The 22,251-nt window shown below is 42.7% G+C and overlaps 1 long non-coding RNA gene and 1 other non-coding gene across 2 annotated transcripts; both read right to left on the bottom strand.

Moving 5' to 3' along the window:
• Nucleotides 1–3,343: 3,343 nt before the first annotated feature.
• On the bottom strand, nt 3,344–6,183 carry LOC118972988 (uncharacterized). Its single transcript, XR_005062158.2, has 3 exons — nt 6,030–6,183; nt 5,205–5,370; nt 3,344–4,246 (listed from the first exon to the last, which is right to left on the bottom strand). It is a non-coding gene; the product is annotated as an uncharacterized lncRNA (long non-coding RNA).
• Nucleotides 6,184–17,846: 11,663 nt separating this feature from the next.
• On the bottom strand, nt 17,847–17,951 carry LOC118973021 (U6 spliceosomal RNA). The gene has a single exon (XR_005062226.1). It is a non-coding gene; the product is annotated as a U6 spliceosomal RNA (small nuclear RNA).
• Between the last annotated feature and the right edge of the window lie 4,300 nt (nt 17,952–22,251).

The raw sequence follows: 22,251 nt of genomic DNA, 5'->3' as shown, positions 1-22,251 counted from the left end.
AGCAGAAGTTCCAGCCCTGTGAGAAGCCCCTCCTAACAGCCTCTCATTACTAGGCTGCCCATGGCTCCACATGGTGCTCACACTTCTTTGTTCTGGCCACCACACAAGCCTGATGGTCTTTGGCTGGTGGTTGCAGGGAGTAACTGGAAGCACTGAAGCCTGTTTGGGCCTCCTCAGAGTCTTGGTTGTTTGCATTTGTCCTCAGCCTACAATATTCATGTGAGAAGCCCCCAGGTACCGGCAGTACCCACTTATTCACCAGTGCAAACCTCAGCATGTTAGGCTTCCAGTCGTCCCAAGGGCCCCTGCACCCTTTCCCACTAGGCTACATTCCAGTTGTCACCAGCAGCAGTATTCATGGGGAGACTAGCAGTTGGAACAAACACCGGTGCCCTCTTCTTCTCCTAATGCTTGAGAGATGGGGGCACATAGCAGCTCATCAAAAAACAGGAGTACCTCTTGTCTTGACTTCTGTGAGCATCCAGGGTAGTACATTCCTCTGGAGATGTCCAGTTGAGTGTTCAAACACCCAAGGGTCTCTCCCAGCAACAATCCCACATCATATGTATTTTATATCCCTAAGGAGTCACTTAAATACTGTCACATGGTGCCCAACACCAGTCTGTGATAAAGGTCAGATGAAGGATTTGCCATTCTACCCCTGACAAAACAGAACAGCCTTAAGGGCTGCATTCTTAATGTAGGCAGATTCTTCCAGATTCAAAACCATCAGAAGTATACTCAGGCATTTTAGAAATGTATTCCAATTAAGAAATCATGATTATATGCAAATATTTAGCTTTTATGATATTTTACTGTACAAAAACAGGATAAAAAGATGTAAATCTGTAACAACCTCAATATCTAATATTGAAAGACTGATTAAGTTGATACACTCAGATAATGAAATACCATGCAAACCTTAAAAATGACACATTAGAGCAAAAATATTTGACAGAGGAAGATGTCCAAGTTGTATTTTTCAGTGAAAACTATCAGGTTATAAAATAACATATACAATATTTGTAAAAATAATATAGATAATATGTGTGCATCAATAAATGGATGGAATGTTATCATAGTGCACAGTGATGGGAGATGGTATGTTTTTTCTTTCTGTCTTCAAAAACTCTTCTACCATGAGTTTATATCCTTCCCAATAATAACAATGAATGCTTACAGTTGCGGTTTTTTATCTGCCTGTCTTTAAGAGAGCCCACATTACCGTGAGTTCGGGTGGAGTGTCAGGAATCTGCTGTCCAGACGGTGACTAATGGTGCTTCTCATGTTCAGGGTTCCCAACAGAGCCAAACCACTTGTGCAGCTCAACCAAAATTCTGCCACTGTCTATGATTAAAGACTCTGCCCTTTAAAGGAAAGCTGGGGTGGAAAATTGGAGAAGACCTTCCTAAGAAACAGTGTACCATACTATCATGTTTCCTGATTCTCACATCTCTGTCTCCTAAATGAAGGAACACTAACAAAAAAAAAAAAATCACAGAAATTTGGAAGCTCGAAGTTGCTGAAGCCAAACAAGAGTGATGTGGCCTGCTTACTATTTGGGGATAGAGCCCAGTTGTCCTTTCTCCCATCCCAAGCCCTGCCCCAATGGCCACGCTGACTTAACTAAAGGAGAACAGCTCCTACAAGAACAAATAGAATGGACACAGGAGGGTGAGGGGTGGTTTCTTCCAAACCTCAACACCCAGGTTCCAAACCACTGTCCTTCCGGTGCACTCATGGTGCTCATAATAGGCCAGACCCCAAGTGAAAATCCTATGAAGGACCATTTGCAAGACAGATGGGGCACTTCACCTACATTGATGGCCCTACTGAGGCACCATGTTCATAGCCCACATAGCCTCCAGGGATGGTGTAGTTTTGTTTTGTTTTGTTTTGCTTTATTGATTTTATTTCATTTTACTTTTTGTTCTTTCCAGCGGTAAAGATGGGGAGGACTGCCTCTCTCCTGCCCCCTGCATAACAATGACACTTCTGTGGGAGATATTGGCCTAGGGGATTATCTGTGACCATAAACTAAAACCTTGGCAGAATTATCTATGGAAACAAAATTTAACTTAGGACTCCAACATATCCAAGAAGGAGAGAGGCCATGGAGACCAGCCACCTTGACCCCCAACCCAGAGACCCTGAGGCACCTGTGTGAAATTCCATGGCCCTGCCTGCCCAGTTTGACAAGTGAGCATTCACAGAATGTCCACATACCCAGGCAGGCAGGCTCTGCCCACTGGTATTGCACTCTAGCCTAGCCAGGGTTTCCAGAAGACAGGTTGCCTGAATCACTTGAGGGACTTGCAGAATCAGAATCTCCAAAATCCAGGCCCTGGATTATAGTTAGGGAAAGTTCGCCAGGTGATTCTGTCATGTGGCCTTGAGCAAAACCAGATCAAACTGTGCTAAGGCCTTTAACCTAAATCTACTTAGCCAAGGTTTTCTGATATGACCTGGTGCTAGAGCAGCTGGATGAAGACAAGCAGTCTGCATGCAGATGGTGGAGGGCTGTCCGGGGTACCCAAGGAAGTGAGTGGAGCCTCTTGATGAGGCAGGGTGTCTGCATTCAGGAGGCCCATGCCACCCCCAAGCTACTCCATGATCCCCCAGCACACAGCTCTTCTTTGCTCAGCAAGTCTATTTCTAAACACAAGAGAGTTGTTGGAAAATGCACATTTTCTCAGACAGTGACTTACTGACATACCAGTTGTTGTACTTTTTTTTCCCCAGTTGCAAGTAGATGTTTCCCAAGTAGAAACCCTAGATGGTACTCCTGTTTCTTATTATCAGGATTGCTGGTTTTAAGTCATCTGCATCCTGTGTAGACATCCACCCAGTCCTCCCAACAGGCAGGATTTGCCTTATGGGAGAATTTGCATAAAACACTTGGAAATTAGGATAGCAAACAGCACCTCAGATACAAATAATTCCTATTAGGACAGTCTTTTTTTTTATAGATCAATTTTTCAGAAGTATTTTTACCAGTATAAAACTTAGATTCCTTCCTCTACCACCACACTGTTAGATATGGCTACTTAGTTTGTAGAAAAGTTCCAAGGAGAAACCAAGTTTCAATCATTTGTCAGTGGCTGCTATACATTGGAATGGGTCATTCAGGGAACAGTGGCTCTTTAAAACATATTCACATTGGTTGTGTCTGGAGCAGTGATGTCAATCCTTCTTATCTTGGGAACCATCTGGAAACCTCATCCATAGAGACATGGATTTCATTGTTCTGACAACAGACCAGGTATGAAGTCTACTTAAAGATACTCATCTTCTGTGTATCCAGGACTGAAGACCTCTGACTTAGAGATATGAGACATTAAGCAAACTTTATTGAGTATTTATTATGTGTGAGGCAAGATACTTGAAGGCTGGCAATTTTTCCCCAAAATAGAATCCTGAAATTGTATGGTGTGTGGCTGGTACTATCATCAGACACAAGACGAAGCCATTTCAAAAACCCTGTATGCACACGCTTCTTTAAGAAAGAGCTGAACTCTACACCTCCCATTTTATTCAAACAAGACTACAGTGCTAAGTGCAACCTGCAGCAGCCAAGAGTAAATCTGTAAGGGACATGGGAGGATCAGTGACAGGGAGAGACATGAGCACAAAGATTGTACATTAAAGAAATCTCCAGCAATTCCAGGATATTGACAAAGGTACATGCTGATAGCCAAAGAGCATGTAAGGATTTTAATACCACAGTTCCAGTTATGACTAGAGAAGCATAATTAGGTACTAAATTACAATGTTAATATTCATTTGAACAAATAAGTACTTGTAGTAGTAGCATCAGGGCCCTGAGAGGGCAGCAGAGGAGTTGATTAAACGGACAGAGAGTTTCTTTGAACGACTTTCATCCTGGGTTTGGCGAGGTCGGCTCTCTGCAAAGTCTTTGGAGGTCAAGACGTGGTCTATGAATGGTGCCATTTCTCCTTTTGTAGCTACACTCAAAGGATTCAGAACCAAGCAAGTAAACATACAAGTAATTACAAATCACAGTTGGTAGTAGATGCTAGGAAGGAATGGGAGAAAGCGTCCAGGAGCAGGCCATGCAGAGGAAGGCCTCTAAGACAGTGCATGGGTGTCTGCAGGAGGAAATGCTGAGCGCCATGCTGCCATGCAAAATCAGAAGGCAAGGGTCTTGCTGAAGTCTCCTGTTAACGTGGGCTATCTGTTCATACCTCCACTTCCACCAAAAGGAGTCTGAGGCAGAGCCTGTCACCTGCAAGAAAATTAAAGTCATTTCTTGAAAGGGGAAAAAGCAAATTGAAGTAATGAGGAAGAAGGGGAAGAGAGAGAGATTAAGAGAGAGGGAGAAAGAGAAAACACACACACAAACACACACACATATCCACACAGCTACATATTTGAGGTCCTTCCTCAGGCCCAAATCTTAAATTTTTTGCCCATTTCCCCAGGAATCAGTTGTCTTCCTACCCAATTTCTCTGGGCCTCATACAAAGGGTAAGATTCCAGATTGAGCAACACTAATTAGCTGGGGCCATCGCCAGGATGCAACGGAAGCAAATCTATCACGCGCTGTGGAAAAAAACAGTCCTCAGCTCCCCCAAACCCCAAAACACATAAGCTCAGCATTTTAACTAGCTGGGGTAAGAGCCATTATTTTCATTAATGGAGCTCATTTTTATTTTATTGGGCTTTTTTACTATCAGATTAAAAGCATGTTTTTATTGTAGTTTTTTCTAATGCAATCTTGGATGATGTGCTCAGAATGAATGGAATAGTTATTGTTTTAATTATTTTTTCATTTTGTGTTTTTATTTCGTTTGTTCCTTTTATTTACTACTCTTAAGTTTGCCGTAATAACAGGGACTCAGGGTGCTTGGAGGCCTCCAGTCAGCAGCCCTGCGGCGGTTTGCATCTGCTGAAGGCCAAGGAGCAGGAAAAGCACCAGCATTCAGCTGAGGCTTTGGGAATCCAGGGGCAGCCCAGCCTCAGCCACCTTCCCACCCCAGCAGGGCCAAGGGCTTGCGCCCCCAGGGCTGAGAGGAGCACCATGAGATTTCTTTCCAGGTTGCTCGTGCTTTGGCTCCTGCTCCTTCTCTGAGCCACCTTGGCTTACCAGGTAAAGAGAAGGTCGGAAGGAATCTCAAAGTAGAAAAGTCATGGGGCGTGTTACACACAGCTACACCGCGGATGCCCATTTTCACACAGCACACCTGTAAAAACTCATGGATTCCAACATGCAGAGACACTTGGCTGGACTTGGACACTTGTTCCCTGACCATGAAGGACACAAGAAGACCACAGTGGGCCCAGGAAGTCCAGATGTCTTGGTGATCCCAAGGGATGGGCAGGGCAGGATTCTAGACGCCTTGTTTAGCACTAGAAAATCAAGCATGGAATTTTCTGTCCAAGCACAAGCTGAGAAATCCTGGACTCAGTGGTGCCCATAACCGCCTGTGAAGGGCCCATTTGGTGCCACCTGGGGGCCAGTACTCTTGCTGTCCCTGGGCCTGTTCTCCACTGTGATTGAAGAAACCATGCAGCCTCTGCAGGAAGGCCCAGGCCGGGGCTGGGCTTGCCTCGGCCCCTCCTCTCCCTCGGGCTTCGCTCCTCCTTCCTTAATGGATTTCCCTGGCCTGCCAGGCCCCAGTCACAGGGTGGTCCCCAAAGCATGCTTTAGGTTTCCAACCGGTTTGGCCCGTGGTTTAAATCTAGCAAAGGTCTAAAGATCTTCATCCTCAAACAGCTTCCCATCTCATTCAAAATAAAAGCCTAATTCTTTGCAGACCCCATGTGGCCACCGTGATGTGACCCCTCCTGTCCTCCAGGCTCGTATGCCCATCTCCAACCCCCTCAGCCACATCAGCCACCCCTCGACGGAGCCCAGGCTGCCCTCTGCTTGGAGGCTCGGCCACACCTCTTCATGACTCTGTTCCCTCAGGGGAATGCTCACTTCTGCCTTCTGCCAGTGCCCCCTGTGCCCTCACCTGCCTTCATTGCCATCATGGCGCCGGTTACTCCCGACAGACATCACTTACGCTTGTGCTGACTGCCTCTCCACCTGAGAATGAGCTGCTGTACTGCCTGGTCTGACATGGCAGCCCCGGGCGCCCGGCAGGTGGTCACGAGTGTGTGTCAGAGAACACCTGAGACCCTCTGCTGCTATATTCCCGGCACAGGAAACACAGCAAATGCTTGCTGTCCAGGGAAAAACACATGAGAAAACACACGTCAATGCCCAAAAGTGACTCACCAAGGGCTTGTTTACCACCACTCGTGTTACAATGGGTGAATCAGGAATCTCCATAGTGAAGGGGAACCTGGGACTCAATCCTATCCTGCCAGTCATCCCAAAACAAACTGAACACTGCTGAGACCACTTTGTTTTGTTTATAAATGTATATGATGCCTTAAATCCTGACAAAAGTTCACATCTTAATGAATGTTGAATCATTAACTCAATTCATTGCATCCTTTGATTCATACATGTCTCATTTCACAGAACATTCTTTCTAAACAAGCTTCTCCTAAGGATTGAGACAGAATATTGAACACAGTTTAACAATATCCCAGCGCTAATTTCTGGAAACAAATTCCACTTGACAAAAGATGCTGTTCCCTTAAGGGAAGCAAACACTACATCTAAAGAACCTTTTTTTTTTCATAGAGAAAATTTGAAAGGCTTCCCGCTACCTTGGAGAGAATACCCAGATTTAAGTTACATAAACAAAACAAGTCCGTTTATCATGACCCCCACTCAAGTGCCATGGCTCTGTGGCATCCTGAGTGTGCAACATGAAGTCACCAGGTCTGCAGGCTAGTAAATTGTCCTTTCACAATGCACTTGTGAATTGCACAGCAAATTTTATTTCCCCCAGAATTGAGGAACAATATGGGGGCAATCAGGCAGGGGTTTTTTTATTTAAGTTAGGTAGAACTTTGATTAGTTACTTTTGCCAACTATCCCTTACTTTTAAAAAGTGCTGCACAAGATAACAAAGTGTGGGCCATGTATTTATAAAAAGAATACTTATCACCTCTTATGCATAATGGTGCGTCATTTGGCTGGCAGGATGTGGCATGCAGGTGAGTCCCTGCAGTTCAATCTCTGGGTTGAGCTGCATGCAATCTTCTGCACTGGTTCACTGGGAATAATATACTACTAGTAATTACTATCACATATTAAATGTATATATAAATTACATGATTAAATATTATACAAGCATAATCATAGAAATGGTAATGGCCAGTTCTTTTTGAGTGCTTTCTCTCTGCCAGACGCCATTCTAAGCCCTTTACAGGTGTTGCCTCCTCCGTCCTCACCCCACGGTACGAGGCAGTGCCGTCAGCTCTCATGTCAGACAAGGAGGGTCAGGCCAGAGAGACTGAGGGGCTTGCTCAAGGTCACAGAGCTGGTAAGTGGCAAAGTCCCACCTGAACCTAGGCCTTGAACAGGACATTCAGAAGTGACAGGTACCCAGATGAAAATGAAGTGACATGAAGGCACAGGGAGCAATGGAGGAAGGCAAGGAGTGAGGATCCCTACGGGAACAGAGTCATGAGGAAGTACAGGGGAGCCTCCAGGCAGCTGGTGCAGCTGGGGGGAGGGGAGGGGGATGGAAATAGGCAGCTGATCCCAGAGGATAGGAAGATGCCTGATCATACTGGCTGCATGGGGTCTGCAAGGAGATAGGCTTGTATTCTGAATGAGATGAGAAGCCATTTGAGGATGATGCCTTTACACCATGATCTTTAGAACTTTGCTAGATTTAAATTCACAGGCTGAACAGGTTGGAAACCTACAGCATGTTTTGGGGACCACCCTGCAAATGGGTGCCAGGCAGGCCAAGAGAATCCATCAACGGAAGGAAGTGTGAAGCCACAGGGAGAGGAGAGGACAGGCTGCGGCAAACCCAAGCCCAGCCTTCAGCCCCTGGGCTCTGACTGCTCATGGTCAGATATCCCAAGTTCCCAAAGGAAGCCACAGGTCATGGTGCAAATCTGTGACCTAAAAAAGATTATACACAATAGACCAAACACCTCCAAGCCACAACCAGACCTCCAGGCAGCGTGTGGCCTCCTGCACCCCTTTGCTTTTCTCCTGTGCTGTTCAGTGGTTTATATCCTGTCTTCCCAACTAAGCAGTGCAGTCCCGAGGATAAGGATCGTGTTTCACACACCTTTAACTTCTGTCCAGGTAACATTGGTGCTGCTTGAGAGTATGTGAGAGTACACTGACAGGAACTGTTTCCCAATGCCAGCACCCACATCCTGCCAGGCTTTCCACTCAGATAAAACGGCTCATCTGGGACCTAATCTTCCACTCCCCACTGACCTGTTCAGGAGCTGCCTGTTTGAGGCTGAGGAAGCAAAGCTGGGCTGCTCAGTGGGCAGTGCTCATCTCTAGAGGGCAGAGCTTCTACTTCAGTTCAGGGGGAGGGTTGTCTCTGTCAGCCACATGCTCAGGCATTTAATTCTGAAGACCCTGCAGTGACGGGCTACCCAGGCAGCTCCAGAGACTGGCCCCTCACTCTCTTCACACAGGTCTTCCTTACCCTTAGGGTCTTCTCATGGTCTGCCCCTTGCTCTGTCCCAATCTGAAGGAATACTGCAAGGTTGTGCTGGTTCACGTATACACACCCAGGACATCAGAACATGTGTGTGAACACCCAGAACATGTGAACATGTGTGTGCACACCCAGGTCATGAGAACAAAGTCTCCTAGTGCATTTGTAACACTCCGAAGATGTGCATCATCAGAGAGGAGTTAACGGTTGTTGGTTTCCCTTTTCTCCAACCCTGTACTGAGGGGAAGAAGAAGGCTAAGCAAGGGGAAGCTGCTGAGTCCATCTGAGATGACTGAGAGGGGACTGTCACTCCACACACCAGGATGGCTTTGGAAGAAGGCTTGTCATGGGGAAATGAGCCAACCAGGCTGTGACTACCCCAGACGTGAGGTCTCCATTCAGGAGATGAGCAGAGTGGGCCTGGCTCAGACCGCACCTAGCTGTGAGCAATGAAACTGGCTTGGAGGACAGGAGTTGATGTCCTCTACTACTCCCTCATTATTTTCTTTATTCTGGTTGGATTTGTCCATTCTTCCTATCAGGCGGAAAACAGGAGATAAAGGCAGAGCATGTTGAGTATCCTGTTTTGAATTTGTACCTCTGGCCCTGCCAGGCTACAAAGCACACACCCAGAGTCACAGAGGACCCCTGTAAAAGAAGGTTTCTCTCCCACACACTGCTGCCACGCACACACACATGCACACACACACACACACACACACACACATACACACACACACACTGCTGAAACAGACTACTACCTCATGCGCACAGGAAGTCCTGGATTTAATGGCTGGGCTTATCTTGTGCGACATTCCCAAGGCTCCATTTTTCATTAAGCAATTTTTAAAGAGTTTTATGACCCCATGAACAATAATTTTTTTTAGTGAAAGCAGACTGAATTGTAAGTGGCGGTAATTACACCAAACTAATTGTAGGCAAAATTAGTAAGAGGTCAGATCCGTTTGGTCGCAAAAGAAAATATATGCTTTGATAGCACCTTAAATGATCTCTAGGAAATTAATTCATCATGGAGAAATTAACAGAGGGTCTTCCCAAATTAACAGAGGGTCTCTCTTAGAACATTTGCAGGGAATAAGATTTCCTCCTTGGTTTTGGCTTTTGTTAGAAACCTAGAGAGAGAGAGAGAGAGAGAGAGAGAGAGAGAGAGAGAGTGTGTGTGTGTGTGTTTGCACATGCATGCTGGGGTTTGGAGTAGAGAGGAGTGACATGTAGGTTTGCAGAGCACCAGCCCAGATCACTACATGCTCTCTCAGTGAGGCACAGAGAACAACCCAAAAGTCAGGAGACTGGGTGCATCCTGTTCCCTGAGAACTCCTACATTGGCCCCTCAAGCCTCCTTCCCCAGATGGGATCAGGGCACGTTAAAAATGTCTCCCAGCAATAATGTGACTGGTTACCATGGTGGTGTTTTTCCCTGAAGGGCCATTTTAGCACAGAGGATAAACATCAGATGATGCTCGTAGAGGCAGTACAAACTTGACTGATCCTCCCATAGAGATCAGACCCATCACGACCCATCTCCCTGGTGGACTGAAGTTCACAAAAGCAGAGTTACATCTTTCATGGGAATGGAGTCCCAAGGTCACTGAGGCTAAAATCCTGTGTAGTTGAATTACCCTTGAAAACTGTTGGTAAGGGCCAAGTTGGAAAGTGACATTTCATCTCAGTCTTCAGTTTTGGGCACAGATTTCTACTTCTGAAGGAGGCTACCAGCTGAAGTACCTGGTTTATGCTTATAGGCCATATTATATAAAAATCACATCTCTTTAAACCCTAGAATGCACTCATTGCTGTGCAAGAACATGCCACCGGAGGCACATGAACCCGAAAACTATGAATGGAAAAGGTAGACTGGAGCACATGCCCACTCCCCCAGGGCGCGCACCCTCTGATTGGTGTTGAAATCACCACACTATTCACACTATTCAGATGCCTTTCTTCTCATTCATCGAGCACTTAAAATTGCATGACTTAAGCATACATATCATGGATTCCCCTGTTAGCAACACCCAAGTAGAAGTATCTCCAGCTGGAATTTGCATGGAGACATAGAAATGAATCTCATTTGTAAGAAAATAGGGAGGTTGAATGTCTGGGAATACACTTTGAGAAAAGCATGCCTTGTTTAGCCTGGGAGGGTCCAGAGCAGCCATCTCACTCTGATGTAGGAGTGCTTTACATAATACACCAGGAAGTATTAGGATTTTTGTGTTCCCAAGAGGGTAAAGATTAGCTTCTCTTGCATATTCATGTGCAGAAGATGCCAGTGCCCCTCTGACTTGCAGTGAGCACTTGGTGGATCCAAACAGCCATAGCTAGTGTGCATGCGTCCAGTGATGCTGGGTACCCGTGTGGTGAGAAAGGGGGCCCAGTAGACCCTCTTCCAGGCCTTCTCCTCCTTTCACCATCAGAGTCCTGGCTAATGGCCGGCTGGTCTCTTGCAGAACAGGTCCAATAACAAGAAGCTCACTGACTCTTGGGTGGCTCTGCTGCTTGACATTTCACCACCAGGCCTGGAATTAGAAGAATCTCAGGGGTAAGAACCATTTCCTGCTACTAGGTTTGGCTCCCCTCACGAGGGATATTATCTGCCTACTCATTAACCATTTATGCCCCCTGAAATTATGTATCTTCCTTACTCTTCTCACCCTTTCAAGCTACCAACACGCCGTTATCCCAGTGTCTTCAAGGCAGTTGGGTCCCTGTCACAGTCCTACAAACCAAAGTCCGCGGGGTCTTCCCCATTTGGAACCCAGGGGCAAATTCAAAGTAATCACATGGAACTGGAGGTCAGTGAGGCCAGTCTGTGCCAGAACATCAGTAAGAGCAAGGATTAGAAGTCTATTCCAGGGCCGAGAGGTCCCTGTGGACGTTTTGCCATAACAGAGATCTTGAATGAGCCATCTCATTTAGCTTAGGTCATAGGATCCGTAACGACCTCACCCCTCCTGTGTATGTAATTTCATTGCCCATCACACTCTAGCTACACGAGACCACCTCTGAGTCCTTGATGTAAACATGCTTTTCCTTCTTTCCCTGGAACTCCCTGCTAATTCTCCACCACCCAAATAATTCCCTCTCATCCTTCAGAACAACTCAGGTATCACAGCCTAAGGAGACTTCTCACCTCTTGTGTGGGGGCAGTGCCCCTGCTCTATTCCTCACAGGACAGAGCTTTCATCCTCACTGTCTTATAATCACCTGGCCCACGGCTGCCCCGCATTCACCCGCCGTGAGTCTCCCACCCCAGCAGGTGTGTGTCTGTGGGCCCAGTGTCCAGCCTCATGCCAAGCAGGGTAGGCCATCAATAAATGTCTAGAAAATGGGTGAATGGGTCATGCTACCTCCAAGCAGCTCTTCAGTAGCTACATTTTGGCTGTCCTTGGTTAATTTTTTCTGTTCCAAAATTAGCAGCCCTCCCAGAAAGGCACCCCCTCGCATTCCCTCACTTCTAGAAAACTTTACACCATGGTTTTGACTTTTGACCACTATTCTGGGACCAAAAGGCAGAACCATAACCAAAATTTGATATCAAAGTGGAAAAGGAAAAGGCAAAAAGAAGGAGGAATAATAGAAGGACCAGGGGTAGCATCAGCCAGAGAGACATACAAAGATACCAACCCTTGTACTTCACCCCAGGCTGAATTTCTCAAGCAGTGAAAGATACGGATGCCTTCAGATGCCTGGTCCCAAGGGAGAAAAGCTCCGAACAAGTCCTCATGGGCTCTGGCTGAGCTAGGTTCCCAGGAAGAAAGCCCAGTCAGAAGTTCAACTTTTGGGAGAAGCAATATGGCTGCAACAACTCAGATCCATTCCGAAATTTTCCAGCAGTGGCTTCAGCCAAGTAGCTACAAAAAGGGCCCTCAGAGATACAAAATCTAAGAAAAATAGTCCTGGCATCTAATTACAACAGTGCAGTTTGCTGCTTTTATCTGTAATTGGACTGTATAGTCTTTCATTCTAATTTACTTTACATCTAAACTGTGATAATCAAGACAAGCAGAACAGAATGGTCTCTAACTGGCTATCCTAGTGACACCCGTTAATGCCTAATTATAACAACTAAATTAAAGATGCGACTGTAAAGAGGTGGAATATCAGTTTGAAGCATTTAATTTTGTGGAAAGAAGCAAAGATTTTAAATCCTAAGTAAGAAAATCAATATTATGCCTCATTATATTGGTATTGCTAAACAGATTAATGAAATTAACTGTTTTGTTGTGTTGCTCTTCTTTTTTCCAATGTTCTCCTGATGCAATGATGTCTTGTAACGGAAGAGTACTGCAGGGGAGGAAGTCTAAATTGAGAGCCAATTTATACCTCCGAACTGGGAGATAGCTAATCTCATTTATAGAGCAGAGGTTTTATTCTGATATGGTTAGATTTTTAGATAGGGATCATGGGTCTGGACTTCTGCAGTCTCAGAACAAAAGTAAACTCAACTCAAAGCTCTTCTGATGGGCAGATGTGTTACAGGGACTGTTTTGAGAATGCCAACATTTACAAACACTCCATTTTGGGAAGAGCATCCTCGAAGCTCATGAGCCAGTGGCCTCCTGGCCAATGCCAGGCTGAAAATGGCCAGCTGTGAAAATGCAAAATGTAAGGGAAAAAGGAGAGCTGGGAAGATGACTAGAAGATTTACCAGGTCTCCAAAACCCTAGCTAGGGGAGAAACCATGAGAAGAAGCCATGGCTCAGGTTTGACGACAAAGCTTGGAAATGGGACCACGGTTTCCAACAGGAAGGTGTGCTGTTCCTGGTCGGGGAGGCAGGGCACACATGTCCCAGACAAGGTGGCAGCAGTAGGTCCACTCAGTCTGCCCAGTGAGGCCCTAGATTTGTATTTACTTATCTATTTATTTATACTTTATTTATTTATACAACTGTCCATCCTGACGTCCAAGTCTTTTTACTCAAAGTCCATATAAGACTCAAAAAACTAAAAAGTGGTGAATGCTGACAGTGTGAGTCATCATGTGTGTCACCGTTCTTTGTCCCCATGCTGGAGATGCACAAATGCAGATCTTTGAAGAATCCAAAGGTACTGCAAGAGAGGATGAGCATTTGGAGGAATCCTTAGCAATCTGTGATTGAAGGCACAGACCAGTGGGTTTACTGCGAGGGAAGAACCTGAGGGCAGTGCTGTTCCAAACCTCTCCTGGGGGTCTGGGAGGAGATACAAAAGTGAAGCAGCCTATGGTCCTGAATCCTGAAGCTTGCTATTTAGGGATGACTGGGCCAATGCAGGGCTGCAAGGCTCAGCAGGCCCAAGAAACACAGAACTGGGGCCCCAACAAAGGAGGAAGACACAGCCACTGAACCCACCCAGAACTTCCAGATCCTAACATCAAGAAAGAAGATATGTCGATTCCAACTTACATTTAAATTGTCATTTTTGGAAAAGAGAATTTCATTTTGAATTTTGCCAGTATCGTCATCTTTTCAGAATCCCAGAGCCTTAGTCAATCTTCTAGGCACATGCACAACATAAAGGTGGGATGATGGTTCCCTGGAGACTGTGACCATCCCAGGCCAGGGAGAGCTCACCAGGCCCCTCAGAAAAGGACAGGATAGCTCCTGACCCTGCAGGCCAGAGTGGCTGTAACTGACCTTGTGCCCCTGGCACTCGGAAAGCAGGTACTGTAATCTCCCACCAGGCCCACCTCTCAGCTTCACAAACAAAGGCAAATAAAAACTGCTGGCAGCCGCTGGTCTCACTGTGACAGATGTGGTGTCTCTGCACCATCTTGTCTGTTCTTAAGGGTTTCTTTTATTGCAAACAGACAGATGTAGCTTGTCCCTTCTATCTTGTTTACGATGCTGCAGGAACACCTGTGGAAGAACGGGTCCCTGCAGAAATCTTTGACTTCCGTTCAGATGGCTTGAGACTAAGCCAGCCGGCTCAGCAGCCCCATCTGCAAATGATTCTGGGTTCTTCTGCATACATTTGTTCTAGGCCCAGAGAAACTCAAAAACTCTTGAGCATGCACATTAGCATCACCATACCTTGTGTACAGGTAATGTTTACAATGTATACACATGCATCCCCACCTGTGTTGAGGACCTGCCATGTGCCACTTGGCCTTGAGGTCTGTGGGATGACTCAGTGAGTCCTACTCCTCACTGCACAGGCTGCTTTCATTATCTGGCCTTGAGTCCAGGTAGGCATAGGACACCCTGCACTGAGAGCAGGGCCCAGACCCACCAGTGAGTGCTCTACGGCCTCAGACCATCCCCACGTTGATTCTTCTGGTTTCAGGTGACATGACCCATTACCTGGTGTGGAAAACAGACACAGAAGCCCCCAAGGTAAGTGGTGTGCCTCAGGCAGAGAGCAGAGGCTGTGTTTGATGGGATCCCACAATGGGGGCTTCCTGCTCTCAGCCTGACTTCAGGCATCTTCTTAGATTTCTGCAGCCTCATACAAAAGAGCGTTTGCATAGTACTTTATTTTATTAGCAAATATGATGGAAGAGCAATGACTCAACTTGTGACTTCGTGTGACAACTTCTTCTTTCTCTTAACCCTACATTTTTATGCCACAAGTGTTGTCATGTAGCAAACCACCCCAAAACTCAGTGGCTTAAACACAACCCACCTTTCACTGAGCTCATGCCTCTGTGAGTTGGCTGCGTGGTTCTTCCGGTTCAGGCTGGCTCAGCTAATCACTGCTAGGCTCATTCACACATCTGTGATCAGCTGGTTAAGTGAGCTGATGGCCGGAAAAGATAGGATAGCCTTGGTCGTACAGCTGGCAGGCTGTTGGCCAGGGTGGCCAGGGTGACCAGGGAGACTGGGCCACGTGGCTCTCATTTGTGCAGCAGCCTTGCTCTGGCTTCTTCGCATGGTGTTCACAGCAAGAGGCCACATGTGTTTTTCAAGTCTCTCTCTGCAACGCATTCTCCACAGTCCCATTGGCTAACGCAAGTCCCATGGCCAAGACCGGAGTCAATGATGTGGGAGGGCAGCTGCCAAAAGATTAGATGCCAGAGGGAAGGAATTTTTGGCCATTTCTGCATCCACTACAGTTCTTTGTTTTTTGTGTTTTTTTTTAGTTTATAGCCTTTTTTATTTAAAGATTCAATTATTTACTTCAAACATTTAATGTCTAAATGAAGCATAACTTCAGCTTGGATTTTTCCCTTTATGCATGAGCATTCAGAAAAGTATTTTAAAACTGCAATTACCTTGGATTTTTTTGTCTTAAAATTATCTTTTTTCTGTTTTTACTACATTGTAGTTTGGTCATTTGGTTCGAATTATTTCTATTCAGACTTTTAAAAACTATCTATTGTGTGTTTAATTCTTAATATCCTACAGATATTTTTAAAGTATGTATTTTTGTTCTTTAACACAAATATAGAGATACAGATATGTGTAGACTTTGATTTAGATATAGAATCAACCTTTGTGGCAGTGTTTTTCAATTCTCTCAACCATTATTTTCTGCCTGATCTGTTAATTTCTGAAAATAGAATCCCATGTTACTGTCATGGGTTTTTACTTGACATATGACTGTGTGATATTGTATAAGGAATTCAGAATTAATTAATTATGTAAAAATTGAATCCTGAACTAGAAGAACCACTAGAGAAGTTATTTTTTTTTGTCAGTGTAAAATACCTCTTTATTCTAGTTCATATTGGTTGTACAGAATTTCCTATCATATTGACATGGGCTGATAATTGATAAAGCCTATGTAAGCTCACTTACGTGGTGAGTAGAATTCTAAATTACTGTGTTCTTCTTGGAAAAAAAATTGGCAATATGTTTACAATTATAAAAATACTTATCCCATTTTACATTGAAAATTTTATTGAGATACTTGTAGATTCAAATTCAGTTGGAAGTAACAATACAGAGAGATCCCACAGACCCTTTTCCTAGTTTCCAACAGTGGCAATATCTTGCAACGCTATAGTATAGTACCACAACCAAGATGTTGATATTGATACAGCCCACAGATCTCATTCAGACCCCAGTGTTACGTGTGTTCATTTGTGTGTAGGGGGGTGTTTGTGGGTGTGTATTTACAATTACCCACAGAGGTTCATATGTCAGTCCCCACAGTCAAGATACAGAATAGTTCCATCACCACAGGAACCCCTCATCTTACCGTTTTTAATCATACACTTCTCTCTGTCCCTAGCTCCTGGAAACTATTAAAATGCTCTCCACTCATTAAATCTGATCATTTCAAAAGTTTTATGTAAAAAAATTACATGGTAAGGAACATTTGGAGATTAGATTTTTTAAAATTCCAGATATTCCCTGGATATCCATCCAAATTATTACATGTATCAATAGTTCTCTCATATTTATTACCAAGTAATATTCCATGTATATATGTACTACAGTTTACCCAGTCACTCACTGAAGGACATTTGGGTGGTTTCTAGTTTGGGGCTATTGTGAATAAAGCCACTATAAACATTCATATACAAGTACCTGTGTGAAGATAATTTTCATTTATCTGAGATACATGTCCAAGAGTATACTTATTGAGTCATATGGTAATTTCATGTTTAGTTTTATAAGACACTATCAAACTGTTTTTAAAGGTGGTTTTATCATCTTACATTCCCACCAACAACATATTAGGATCCAGTTCTTCTGCATACTTGCCAGCATTTGGTACTGTCACTGAATTTTTATTTTCATCATTCTAATCCATACATAGTGATATCTCATTACGGTTTTAAGTTGCATTTCCCTGATGACTCATAATGCTAGACATCTTTCATGTGTCTATTTGCCATCTGCATATCATCTTCACTGAAAAGGCTGTGTCTTTTGCCCATTTTCTAATTAAAAATTTTTTTACTATTGAGGTTTGAGTACTCTTTACATATTCCAGATACTAATCCTTTGTTGGATATGGTGTGTGCAAATATTTCCTCCCAGCATATTACTTGTCTTTTATCTTCTTCATCTAGAATTTTACAAAAGAAAAGTTTTTAACTTCGATCAGGTCCAATTTATCAATTTTTCTTTTATACATTGTGCTTTTGATGTCAAATCTAAGAACTCTTTGCATAGGCCTAGATGCCAATGTGATTTCTTTTTTCTATTTTTTTGTAAAGATTTTATAGTTTTATATTTTTTTAATTTAAAATTTAAGTCCATAATCTATTTTGATTCAATTTTATACAAGTTATGAGGTTTGCGTCGACATTGGAGTTCTTGCCTCTGAATGTCCCAGAACTCTAGCACCATTTGGAAAGGCTATCTTTCCTCCACTGAATTGCTGTTAAGCCTTTGTAAAAGTATGGAACTGTTCATGAAGTTGTTTGTCATCTTCATGCAGGAGCCATGTTAATCTTTTCTGTATCATTCCAAAGTTGAATTAGATGCACTACCAAAGTGGGCACTGCTCATACCTTTTCACTATGGAGATTCATTTCTGAAGATGAAATTATATGCCTAAAGCTATTTACTGCAGCATTATTTGTAATAGCAAATAAGAGTTGGGAGGCATATCAAAAAATAGTATATAGGCAAAGTGTGCTAGTTATCTAGTTATCTACTGCTGTGTAACAAATTATCCCAAAACTTAGTGATTAAAGCAACATTTATTATATCTGTGATATCTGGTCATGGTGTTTCTAGGTCCTCTGAATGAGTCTCTCACAAGACTGTTCTCAGGTGGCAGCTGAGGCTAAAGTTTTCTCTGCAGATTTAACTGGAAAGGGCCCGTGCCCAAGCTCACTCATGTCACTGTTGGCAGGACTCAGTTCCCTGCAGGCTCTTGGGCAGAGGGCCTTAGTTCCTTTTCTGTTTTTTGTCCAGAGATTAGATCCTTCCCTCAGTTTATTGCCATGTGGGCCTCTCTGTATTGCAGCTCGCCTCAACATAACAAGCAAGCAGAGAAAGTACAAGAGAATGCTAGGAGTCTTCTGTAACCTAATCACTGAAGTGACATCCCCTAACTTTACTATATGCTATTCATTAGAAGCAAATTACTAGGTCCAGCCTACACTCAAGGGGAGGGAATTAAATAAGAGTGTGAATAACAGGAGGCAGAAATTTGTGGGAACTATGTCAGAACTATGTGCCTACCACAATAAGTGAATTATTACACATTCCTAGATTTAAATACTAGCACCCATTGAATTTTCTGCACTAATTACATGGGTATAGTATTGCCATAATGGATGACAATAGAACTTCATGGCTTGTGATTCATTATAAAAGTAAATATTCTTAAATATATGGAACTGGGACCATAGGAGATAAAAATATTAGATAGAAAAAAATATTTGAAGGGATTATGCCTGAGAATTTTTCAAAGTAAGGCAAAAAATGCAAATGCACAGATCCAAGAAACTCAATGATAAAAATGAGATAAAAATGAAAGAAAATTATGTCGATGAACATTATATTATAATTGTTGGATATGCATCATAAAGAAAGAAAGAAATTAAAGAAACCAGAAAAAAATGACTTATTTTACTTTTAAAGATAAGAATGGCAGTCTACCTTTCATCAGTAATACCGTAATCCAGAAAACAATGGAATAAAACCTTTAAAATATTGAAAGTAAGTTGTCAGCCTAGAATTATACAGCCAGTGGAAAAACAATTCAAAAGTGAAAGTAAATAACAAAACTAACAGAATCATCACAAGTTGATCTGTTGCACAAGAAATGTTTAAGGAATTACTTCAGGCTGAAGGGAAATGATACAGGATGGAAATCTAAGTCTACATGAGGAATGGTTAATATGTGGGTTAAATATAAAATAGATTTTCTTCATTTATTAACTTCCTTAAACAACATTTGCTTATTGTATGAAAGAACATAACACTTTACTGTAGAGTTTCAACATGTATGCAGTTTCAACAAAAATGTATGACAAAAGTAACAGAAAAGATGGGAAGGTGATTACTAAAAGTATACTAGGTTAGTAAAACTAACAAAGAAATTTAGACATAAAAATAGAGGATTAAAAAATTAAATACTGAGTGGTGGTTCAAGGTGGTGGCATCCTGAACTCACCTCCTCCCATAGACCCAATAAATTTTCAACTATATATGCAACAATTTCCCCTGAAAAAAAAAGAACATGAAAACTAGCTGAACAGATCCTCTAAACAGAGAGTAAAAAGGCCATATTGAAGTGGGTCAGAGAGGCAGAAATGTACTTTCACCAAAAACCCCATACCCAGCAAAGCAACTGACAACTGGGAGGAGTCAAAGGGGCATCAAAAATTCACATTCTGACGACCAAAGGATTTGTGCCCCACATCAGTCACCCCCAACCCTTGGACCCTGCACTGGAGAGATTACCCAGCCAAAAACATCTGGCTTTGAAAACCTATGGAACTTACATCCAGGAGAAACATGGACTTGTAAGGAACAGAAATTCTTCTCTCACAGGGCTCTTATGCAGATTCATTTGTTCCAGGACCCTGCAAAAAGCAGCAAATTGAAATGCACCTAGAGTATATGTGAAGGACATTAATTTGCTAACCTTCAGGCATCTGCCAGAAGCATGGTGGGCCTCTCTCCATGGAATGAGGAGCAGGTACACACCATTTTTGATGTTCTACCTCTATCTTACTAGCATTGATACGGGCAGGAACTGTCTTTGCGCTCTCCTTCTCCCTTGCTGACATCAATGCAGGCCAACATCATTCTTGGATTCTCACTCTAGCCTGCTAGAACTGGCAAGTAAAAACCCTGCCCCCTGTGCCACTCTCATGGCTGCCACCTGATCTAGCAAGTGAGCATAGCCCACACAGGGAATGCCCTTTGAGTACCTGGCTTTGCTGGCCAAGGGAGGTTGCATTTCTGGACCCCACAAGTCTGAAACAGAGAAAGTTTAGGAGAAAACCAAGAGCTAGAACAAGGTGGAAAGATAAAGAGTGGTCTTCTGTAGGAGATGGACCTTAAGACTGGGAGAGATAGCTGTTCTGCCTAATACATAGAAACAAACACAGGGAGTAAGCAAAATGAGGAAACAAAAAAATATATTCCAAATGAAAGAACAAGATAAAATGTCAGAACAAAACCTTAATGAAACAGAGATAAGTAATTTATCTGAAACAGTTCAAAGTAATGGTCATAAAGATGCCCACCAAACTCAGGAGAAGAATGGATAAATACAGTGAGAACTTCCACAAAGAAATAGAAAAAATAAGAGAGCACCAAATAGAAATCACAAAGCTGAAGAATACAGTAACTAAACTGAGAAATACTCTACAGAGGTTCAATAGCTGAATAGATGGAGCATAAAAAGAATCACTGAGCTAGAAGACAGGGTATTGGAATTCACCCAAACAAAGCTGCAAAAAGAAAAAGAGAATTTTAAGAAATGAAAGTCGCCTAAGGAACAAATAAGACAACATCAAACAGAATAATATTCACATTATAGGAGTCCCAGAAGGAGAAGAGAAAAAGGCACAAAATTTATTTGATGAAATAATGGCTGAAAAAGTCCCTAACTTGGGGAAGGAAACAGCACCCAGATACTGAAAACCCAGAGGATTTCAAATAAGATGAACCCAAAAAGACCCATACCAAGATATATTACAATTAAAATATCCAAAGTAAATGATAAAGAAAGTATCTTAAAAGCAGTGAGAAAAACAACTTGTTTGTTTTTCTGGAGCCCACATAAGACTATAAGGATATTTCTCATCAGAAACTTTGCAGCCCAGAAAAAATGCATGATATATTCAAAGTACTAATAGGAAAAAAAATCCAAACAAGAAAAATCTTCCCAGCAAGGTTATCATTCAGAATTGAATGAGAGACAAAAAACTTTCCAGACAAGCAAAAGGTAGAGTTTATTGCCACTAAACCTTCCCTATAACAAAGGGTAAAGCAACACTTTAATCTGAAAACAAAGGGCACTAGTTAATAATAAGAAAACATATGAAAGTGAAAACCTCACTGCTAATGGTAGTTATATAGTAAAGGAAGTAGCCTAACCTCTTGTAAAGCTAGTATGAAGGTTAAAAGACAAAAGTAGTAAAATAACTACAATTACAATTAGTTAAAGGTTACACAAAATAAAAAGTGTCAAATGTGACATCAAAAACACAAAACATTGGGAAGAAGTAAGTTCAGTTAAATTGCAGGGTACAATTCAATATACAAAAATCTGTTGCATTTTTACATAGTAACAATGAACTATCAGACAAATTATGAAAACAGTCTCATTTACAACTGCATCAAAAGTAATAAAATACCTAGGAAGAAATACAGCCAAGTTCATGAAAGACCTGTACAATGAAAACTATAAGACATTGATGAAAAAATTTAAGAAGACACAAATAAAGGGAAAGATATTTCATGCTCATGGAGGGATTGGAAGAATTAATACTGTAAAATTTCTACATTATCCAAAGTAATCTATAGATTCAATACAAAATTTATCAAAATTCCATGTCATTTTTCACAGAAATAGAACAAGCAATCCTGAAATCTGTATGGAATGACGAAAAAATCCCATATAGCCAAAACAATCTTAAGAAAGAACAAGCTGGAGGCACCAAGCTCCCTGACTTCACACTATGTCACAAGGTTATAGTAATCAAAACAGTATGCTATTAGCATCAAAACTGACACATAGATCAGTGGAACCAATTAGAGAGCCCAGAAATAAACCCAAGCAGTAATGGCCAATTACTTTATGACAAAAGAGGCAAGAATATACATTGAGG

The sequence above is a fragment of the Manis javanica genome, chromosome 17 (assembly GCF_040802235.1).
Source record: "Manis javanica isolate MJ-LG chromosome 17, MJ_LKY, whole genome shotgun sequence".
NCBI classification, from domain to species: domain Eukaryota; kingdom Metazoa; phylum Chordata; class Mammalia; order Pholidota; family Manidae; genus Manis; species Manis javanica.
The sequence above is the reverse complement of the archived record's forward strand: the minus strand, read 5'-3'. Positions and strand labels throughout refer to the sequence as shown.